At 47.8% G+C, this 8,124-nt stretch overlaps 1 pseudogene; it reads left to right on the forward strand.

Moving 5' to 3' along the window:
* Positions 1-7,074: 7,074 nt before the first annotated feature.
* LOC105535761 overlaps positions 7,075-8,124 on the forward strand; it is a 1,450-nt pseudogene continuing 400 nt past the window's right edge.

The raw sequence follows: 8,124 nt of genomic DNA on the forward strand, positions 1-8,124 counted from the left end.
ACCCCTCCGCCCCAGCAACCCCCAGCTGCTTCCAGCTAGTTCCCAGGGGCGGCCATGGCTGCTGCATTGAATAGCTTCTTGTGCACAAGGGCAAATATTCGTGTTTGCCCTGCCAGTTCCTCCCCAGCCCCAAGAGGGAAAGCCAAGCAGAAGGGCGCTGAGCAGGAGCTGGGGTACTTGGTGCTGGGAGACTCCGAGCTATCTTCTAGGTGCTTGGACTCTTCAGTGAAATAGGAAAGCAGGTGATTGACCGAGAGTGAGGACGCGGTATAAGAGGTCTGAGGAGTTAGCGAAGGATGTGAAATAGTCCGTTAGGGAAGCAAAGGTCTGGGCAGTGCTTCTCAGGCCCCCACCTTGCTGGAGACAGGTGGCTGGGCAGCCCCAGAGGGTTGAGCCTGTAGGTCCAGCGTGGAGTCTAGGAATTTGCATTTCTTTTGTTCTTTTCCTTTTTGTGATGGTTTTACTGAGGTATAATTGGTACACAAAGCTGCACATCCTTGATATGTACAGTTAATTCAGACATATTTGTGCACCTAGGAAACTATCACCACAGCCAAGGCAGTAAACACATCCCTCACCTCCAAAAACAGGATATCCAATCTTTTGGCTCCCCTGGGGCACATTGGAAGAAAAATAATTGTCTTGGGCCACACATAAACTACACTATCACTAAGGATAGCTGATGAGCTTTAAAAAAAAAAAAAAATCGCAAAAAATCTCAATGTTTTAAGAAAGTTTACAAATTTGGGTTGGGCCGCATTCAAAGCCACCTGGGCCACAAGTTGTACAAACTTGTCCAAAAGTTTCTTCTCACCCCTTCACTTTTTTTGTCTTTTTGTGGTATTGTGTCTGGAATTTATTCCTTCTGGTGGGTTCTTGGTCTTGCTGACTTCAGGAATGAAGCCACAGATCTCACAGTGTTACAGTGTTAAAGATGGCATGTCCAGAGTTGTACGTTCCTCCTGGTGGGTTCGTGGTCTTGCTGACTTCAGGAATGAAGCCGCAGACCCTCGCGGTGAGTGTTACAGCTCTTAAAGGTGGCGTGGACCCAAAGAATGAGCAGCAGCAAGATTTATTATGACGAGTGAAAGAACAAAGCTTCCACAGCATGGAAGGGGACCAGAGTGAGTTGCTGCTGCTGTCTGGGGGTGGCCAGCTTTTATTTTTCCCTTATTTGTCCCGCCCACATCCTGCTGATTGGTTCATTTTACAGAGTGCTGATAGGTGCGTTTATAAGCCTTTAGCTAGACACAAAGCACTGATTGGTGCATTTTTAGATTGCTGATTGGTGCATTTACAATCCTTTAGCTAGACACAGAGCATTGATTGGTGCATTTTTTACAGAGTGCTGATTGGTGCATTTACAATCCTTTAGCTAGACAGAAAAGTTCTCTTTCTAGAGTCCCCACTTGACCCAGGAAGTCCAGCTGGCTTCACCTCTCAATCCGCCCTCTGAACAGGACACCCCAGCTGCTGTTGGAAATTGGGCAATGACCACTCTAGCTACTTCCTGTTGGATAGGGGTGACAAAGGGGCCCTGCAGTTGTAGTGTCCTCCAAAGGGGAACCCTTTAGGCCAGACAAAGGGCCAGCGGGTTGGTCCAGGGGTCCTCAGTAGAAGTTGTTAGTTGAGCTCATTTGGGGTTCCATTTGTAAGACCATCTGTAGCTTGATGGCCTCAATCCTAGAGGAAATGAATTTGACAGGTTAAAAATACAGTGCCTGAAGGTGAGTAATAGCAAGATGGCTCCCCTAGAAAGGGGAGAAGTCATGTCACCCAACTCTAGAGGTTGGTATAAGAGTTTGAAAGGCGTTGTCTGATTTCAGAAGCCTTTTCCTGTAAACACCAGGCGGCATTGTTATGCCCAGACTGTTTGTTCCCCAAAGAAGACCACCAGAGTCCAGAGTCAAAGCCAAGCGGCAAGGATCTTTACTACAAGTTCGAACTTGGTCCCTCCTTTACACAGTATACAAGAGGGCCTTGAACAATGCGAGCGTTTGCTTTTTATAGCCCGAAAGTTGCAGGGGAACAAAGAAATTCTTTTGGCTCCCGCGCTTTCAGTAACCTTGAACGGCTGTCGCCTTATCAGAGACTTTCCAGGTGGTGTTTATACTGGGCTCAGGGAGTTTGAGAGATATATGGTGGTGGGATGGGAGGATGGGATGTGTCTGTGCTAGGCTCAGGGAGTTTTGAGCCCGGGGCTGAGGAATGTGCCCAGCTCCTTTCAGCATCTCGTACTGTCCCTGACTGGTTAGTGTAAAAGCAACACTCTTCCCCTAAGAAGGTACAGAGTCCTCCTTTCTCAGCAGTGAGGAGGTCTAGGCCTCAGTGGTTTTGGAGAGTCACTGTTGCCAAAGCGTCTATTTGGGATTGTAGTTACTATTCTTACTGGATAGATTTTATTATTTCTTGCAAACTGAGAAACCCTGTGAAAGTGTGTGGTAGTAGGATAATGAAGTAGATAAATCTGCTATTCTGGTTCCTGTAGCAGTGGCCATTCCTAACCCTATAAGTAAGGGTATTAGTTGTATGGCTCTGAGCTGAAGGAGTTGAGCTTGGAGGGGCATTGATAGGGTCTGATTTCCATAAGATTAGAAGTTAGGATAATACTTGTTACACTGTTAACTTTTAGCAAACTTTCCTCTTGTTGAAAAACTTATAAGTTTGGGATTTTAATTTTTCTTTGCTATTAATAAAACCTCGTTCAGTCCATAGTAACTTAGAATTGGTATAGATGGCTCCTTCCTGATTCTGTAAGTACTTTAAAGTTTGGCTGAGTGCAAACAGCTCCCACTTTTGAGCAGAGTAATTATTAGGCAATTTTCCTAACTGCTTCTACAAGAGTTTCCTTATCACTTACTGAATACCCGTTGTGTCTTTTTTCCTTCATCTCTGGGGAGGAACCACTGGGGAGGAACCATCTATCATCCTGTCCTGAAGGGAGTTCCTCCTAGGTCTGGTTGGACCTTTGTATGGTAATTAGTTAAGATTTAGATCCCTTGTGAGGAAACCTGCTGGGTTAATGATTTTTGATAGGAAGGCTATGGGTTGTCAGTGGCCTCAGTGCTTTCAGGCTACACCCTTGCTTACACTGACAACAAGGTGGTATTGGAGTGTTGTAGGGTAACAGAGAAGACCTTCAATTACCAATTATAGGTTTTAAATTGACCCTGGCTTTTAAAGGAATAGGGGACACTGTTTTTTCTTTACTACTTCCATCTCTCTTTCCTTCTCTTTGACTTCTTTGTCTCCCTCTCTCCTTCTGACTCCCTCTTTGTCTCTTCCTCTCTTTCTTGACTTTCTTTCTCTCTCTCTCTGACTCTTCTTTTTCTGTCTCTTCCTCTCTCTCCTTCTCTCTTTGACTTTCTGCCTCTCTGTCTCTTCCTCTCTCTGTCTCCCTTTTTGACTCCTTCTTTGTCTCTGTCTCTTCCTCCCTCTCTCTCTCTCTGTCTCTGTCTCTCTTTCCTTTCTGCTGGTCTTTCCCTGCCTCTTCCAGCCACTTATGCTGCTGTTCTCCCCTCTCCTTCCCCTTTTTGATGGCTTCGGCAGCGTAAGACTGCCACCTCCTTGGGTTTTTGCACCGCATGCAGTAACTCCATGATCTCCTTGTGGTATTTAATGGGGACTCCCCAGAGGTTAGGAACCCCCTTTCTTTCCATATTGCAGCATGGGCATGTAGGATTAGATAAGCGTACTTACTATCTGTATGCACATTTATTCTTCTTCCTTTTCCCAGTTCTAAGGCTCGGGTAAGTGCCACCAGATCTGCTAACTGGGCACTGGTTCCTGGGGGAAGTGGCTTACTTTCAAGTACGGTTACATCATTAACTATGGCATAACCTGCCCTTCGTATCCCATTCTCCACCACAAATGAACTTTCATCCGTATATAGGTTAAGGCCAGGATTAACTAAGGGACTGCTAAGAGATCTTCTCAGGTGGCATAAGTCTGGACTATAATTTGTTGGCAGTCATGCTCGATTGGTTCCCTATCCTCTGGGAGAAAAGTGGCAGGGTTGAGGGCCACACACGTACGTATTTGAAGCACTGGTCCCTCAAGGAGTAGCGCCTGGTGTCTAAGTAGGCAGTTGTCTGATAGCCATAAACTTCCTTTGGCACCTGGTGTGCCATTACATCATGAGTGGTGCAGACAGTGAGATCCTTTCCTTGTATTATTTTGATAGCCACTGACACTAAGATGGCCACTGCCGCAACTACCGGTAAACAGTGAGGCCAGCCTTTTGCTATTACATCAATTTCCTTACTTAGGTATGCCACTGGTTGTGGGGTTGTCCCACGAGTCTGAGTAAGGACCCCAAGAGCTATTCCTGCTCTCTCTGTGATGTATAAAGAGAAGTGTTGTCCTGTGGGGAGGCTTAAGGCTGGAGCTTGAGTTTGTTCCTTCCAATGCCCAGACTTCAGGGTTGATTCCCTCCTCAAGCAGGGGACAACAAATAGGTAACTTGTCCCCCATATTCATGTAGATAATAGCTTCAGCTTTGGCTAATATGTCCCTCCCTAATAAGGGTGTGGGACTTTCAGGCATAGCAAGAAAATCATGTGAAAAGAGCAAAGTCTCCCAATTACAACTGAGGAGGTGGGAGAAACACCTGGTTGCAGGCTGTCCCAGGATCCCTAGGATGGTAACGGACCTTGAGGACAGCTGTTCAGGACAGGAGATTAACACTGAAAAAGCCACGCCAGTGGCCAGGAGGAAGTCGATTTCCTGGCCCTCAAAACGTACCCTGGGCTCAGTGAGAGTGATGACATGAGCTGGCGCTTGCCCCGGGCACCCTCAGTCCTGTTGTTGGATCATCTGGTTGAGGGCTTCTGGCCCGGAGAACCTTTGTCCTCTGGGGCAGTGCACCTTCTGGTGATTGCCTCAGCATAGTGGACACGGGCGAGGGGGCAGCTTGTTTCTTGTTGGACAATCTTTTTTAAGGTGTCCTTGCAAGCCACACTGGTAACAAGCCCTACCAGGTGATGGCCTGCTCCATTTTCTGTCCTCTCTGAACCACCAAGGTTGTTTGTCTGAGGGCCATGACTAAGGCTGCAGCCTTTCTCTGATCTCGCTTTTCCTTTTCGGCCTGTTCCTCTGGGTCCCTATTATAGAACATCAAGGTTGCCAGGTTTAATAAAATGCCTCCAGATTTTGTTCAGGGCCCCAGGCTCGCTTTTGGAGCTTTCTCCTGATATCTGTGGCTGACTGGATAATAAACTTATCTTTTAGGATCAATTGACCCTCGAGTGAGTCGGGTGACAGGGGAGTATATTTTCTTAAGGCCTCCCTTAGTCGCTCGAGGAAGGCAGAAGGATTTTCTTCCTTTCCCTGAGTTATGGTGGACATCATCAAATAATTCATAGGCTTTTTCCTAATTCTCCTTAGTCCTTCTAGAACACAGATCAGCAGATGTTTATGACTCCAGTCCCCATGATCTGAGTCGAGGTCCCAGTGGGGATCCATACTGGGGACAGCTTGCTGACCAGTAGGGAATTTGTCCCTTTCTTCAGCTGTCATTCTGTCATTTACTTGACTAAGATACCAGGTATCTCCAAACTCTCAGGCTGCAGCCAAAGCCGCATTCTTTTCATTAAAGGCCAGGGTTTGATCTAATGACATCTCTCCAAGTGAGATCGAAGGTTTGCCCTAGACACTGTAAGACATCTATGTACCTATCGGGACCATCTGAAAACTTCCCCAGGTCTACCTTGATCTGCTTTAAATCAGAGAGGGAGAAGGGGACATGTACCTGGGTTGGGCCAAATTCCCCTCCCACTACAGCTTGAAGGGGACATAACCGATAGTGGGGGTGGGGGAGGTTGTGGTCCCTTGGAGATTTCTTTGCTTGTTTCCTTCTGGGCGGGCGAGATTAGAGGAGGCTTATCATTAATAGGGGAGCTATAGGGAAGCTAGGATATGGAGGTCAGCTGAGAGGTCCTCTTGTGGGATGTAAATTGCAAGCTTTGCATAGTTGTGGATTCTCCTTCGATGAAAAGAAAACTTGGACATAAGTATTTCGATGAAAAGAAAACTTGGACATAAGTATTTCACTCCATCTGCCGTCCCTCTTACAGAAAAGGTCAAGCTGCAGGATAGTATTGTAATTTATACTTCCTTCAGGTGGCCATTTTTCACCATCAGAGAGCGAATACTGGGGCCAGGCTGTAGTGCAGAAAAAAATGAGCTGCCTCTTTTTCAGGGTTTGTGGGTCAAATTGGTCCCAATGACTTAGGATGCATTTCAAGGGTGAGCCTGTTGATGCCTGAGTGTTTCCCATTGGGGCCGCCAAAATGTGTCCAGAATTTATTCCTTCTGGTGTGTTCTTGGTCTGGCTAACTTCAAGAATGAAGCCGTGGACCTCGCGGTGAGTGTTACAGTCTTAAAGGTGGCGCATCTAGAGTTCGTTCCTCCCAGTGGGTTCGTGGTCTTGCTGACTTCAGGAAGCCACAGACCCTCACCACGAGTGTTACAGCTCTTAAAGTTGGCACAGACCCAAAGAGTGAGCAGCAGCAAGATTTATTATGAAGAGCGAAAGAACAAAGCTTCCACAGCGTGGAAGGGGACCCGAGTGGGTTGCTGCTGCTGGCTGGGGGTGACCAGCTTTTATTCTCTTATTTGTCCCCACCCACGTCCTGCAGATTGGTCCATTTTACAGAGTGCTGATTGGTGCGTTTTTACAGAGTGCTGATTGGTGCGTTTACAATCCTTTAGACACAGAGCACCGATGGGTGCATTTTTACAGAGTTCTGATTGGTGCATTTACAATCCTTTAGCTAGACAGAGAAGTTCTCCAAGTCCCCACTGGACCCAGGAAGTCCAGCTGGCTTCACCCCTCAGTATGAACCTTTAATATGAGCTCTGCCCTCTAACTTTGTGAGCGCACAGCACAGTAACATTCACTGCAGGCCTCGTGCTGCCCACCCATCTGGAGGACTGATTCTTCTGGCACAGGGGAAACTTGATCTGATTGAGGGCAGCTCCCCTTTCCCTCTCCTGTGGGATCTGCTTGTCTCCCAAGTTCCCAGGTAATGCTGGTGTGGACACTGCATTGGGGAGGCCTCGTGTTGAAAGCCCATGGAGTCAGGGACATGGCAGTATCACCGGCTGTATGGGGCAGCTGAAGGTCCCTGTCCTGCAGTTTTCTGCACCATGGTCAGCTGCTCCGGGACAGTAGGTGGAAAGTCAGAATTCACTAAGATGGGGACTTTTCCAGGCAAACAAAGCAGAAGGGTCATTTAGCACAGTGTCTGGTATGGGGGAAATGCCCAAAACAAACAGCTTGTTACTATCCAGCACCAGCCTCGCCTTCCCTCCTGCCTTCCAGCCGCGCATGGGACCCTCCCTCTCTGACTGTGCAGCATGTAGAGCCAGGGCCTGTGGCCAGCAGCCCTGAGTCCAGCTGTGGGGACTTGCGCTAGCTGCTTGCCCTCTCTGAGCTTCAGTTTCATCTGTAAACTAAGATGATAATAACTTTCTTCACAGAGTTGCCGGGAGCCTGAGCACCTTTTCGCTTTTCGGCTCAGAGAAGGCAAAGTGCAACTTGCTTCAGTCATCCTGAACCTGAGTTCAACCAACTGCAGCCGCCTATGTTTGACCCCAGTGAGATCCAAGTCGTATATCTGAGGTGTGTCGGTGGCGAAGTCGGTGCCACATCTGCACTGGCCCCCAAGGTCAGCTCCCTGGGTCTGTCTCCAAAAATGGTTGCTGATGACATCACCAACCATTGACTGGAAGAGTCTGAGGATGACAGTGAAACTGACCAGCCACAACAGACAGGCCCAGACTGAGGTGGTGCCTTCTGCCTCTGCCCTTATTGTCACAACCTTCGGGAACCACCAACAGACAGAAAGAAACACAAAAACATGAAACACAGTGGAAGCACCACTTTTGATGAGATTGTCAACATTGCCCAACAGATGCAGCACTAGTCTTTAGCCAGAGAACTCTTTGGAACCTTTAAAGAATTCCTGGGGGCTGGGCACGGTGGCTCAAGCCTGTAATCCCAGCACTTTGGGAGGCCGAGGCGAGAGGATCACGAGGTCAGGAGATCGAGACCATCCTGGCTAACACGGTGAAACCCCGTCTCTACTAAAAATACAAAAAAATTAGCCAGGCGTGGTGGTG

This window comes from Mandrillus leucophaeus, unplaced genomic scaffold, assembly GCF_000951045.1.
Source record: "Mandrillus leucophaeus isolate KB7577 unplaced genomic scaffold, Mleu.le_1.0 Scaffold15, whole genome shotgun sequence".
NCBI lineage: Eukaryota > Metazoa > Chordata > Mammalia > Primates > Cercopithecidae > Mandrillus > Mandrillus leucophaeus.